Consider the following 1,371-nt stretch of genomic DNA (forward strand, 5'->3'; position numbering starts at 1 on the left):
TGTGTGTGTGTGTGTGTGTGTGTGTGTATAAAACCTTGAGTTAAATTTATATTTGAGTAATGCACTTGACCCTGAAAACACAGGTTTTCATTAGGAAGTAGTACTGATTTGGATTGACATTACTTTTGAGATACAATCAGTTCAGGCATTGCTTCCAGGTGTCTCAATTCTACTTCACTCTGTTGTGTTCAAGCTCCCTCTAGTGGCTCAAAAGATTCTTGTCCCACCCCCCACTCTACCCCCCTTTTTTTTAAGCTATTAAGTACATTTCATCAGGTTTTCAACTTTCCCCAACTTAGGTAGAAAACAACAACCTCCAACCAATCCATCAAAATTTGGAGATTAATCCAAGATACTTAACTTGAGGATTGTTTAAAATTTGAAATATTTGTTTTCCTTGTTTTTGCCACCTGTACATAACAATGTAAGGGTTTTACATTCCATTTTCATCATTTATTGTGACCTTTCCATGCCTTAATTTCATCTACAAAGCAGGGTTAAAGTAGCATCTCATTGGCTTGTCAAGATTAAATGATTTAAGATATACACTACCTAGTAAAGTACCTAAAACATTCTAAATGCTCAGTATTAGCTACTATGTTTTCGTTCTTCAGCAGCCAAGAGCATTCTGACAAAAGATGGTGCTTCGGCTAAGTGTATGGTTAGTGAATGAGAAGACAGAATGAATTCTATGCTTACATAAGGAAAGTACTTTGGCAGATTCCCACCCCTAATTATCTTTTGAAGCCAGCAGGTAGGAGGTAGTAAACTACATAATGATAAATGCACAAGTTGTTCAAGAACTATCAACAAGATGAAGATAAAATTCTGGACTAGGCAACCACAGCATGTCAAAGAGAATTAAGTAAATGTTCAGGCCCTAGAAGTCATTATTACTCTACTTTTTGGTAAGTGACACAAAGTTGAATATGTTGAACCTCTATTAGGACCTTAGTTCAGTTAGAGACAGATGTGATTAATACCATAACAAAGGTTCTAAGGTTAACTAAGAGGCACCTAATCTAAACTGGAAGAGGACGTCTCTGGATAAGCAAACATGAACACCCTAGAACATTCAAAAATTTTCATACACTTCAATTGCGGGAGAGGGAGAGATGCTAGTTTAAAATTGACAACTGAGGTGATTGTTACAATGACATGAAAACCAGGAATGAAAAACAAGATGCAACTGCAGGCAGAGGGAGGAGCAGGTCTAAAGGATAGCTGGAAGCTGTGAGAGCAGATCAAAGAGTAAAGTTTTCCTTAAAACAGATGGCTGTCTTCCAAATGACCCAAACAATTGTATTTACGACCAGTTTTTGGTTTCTGCTCTACATGCCTTTTGCTCCTGCCACCATCCCATCCAACTGC

This window comes from Galeopterus variegatus, unplaced genomic scaffold, assembly GCF_000696425.1.
Source record: "Galeopterus variegatus unplaced genomic scaffold, G_variegatus-3.0.2 Scaffold1156, whole genome shotgun sequence".
Classification (NCBI taxonomy): domain Eukaryota; kingdom Metazoa; phylum Chordata; class Mammalia; order Dermoptera; family Cynocephalidae; genus Galeopterus; species Galeopterus variegatus.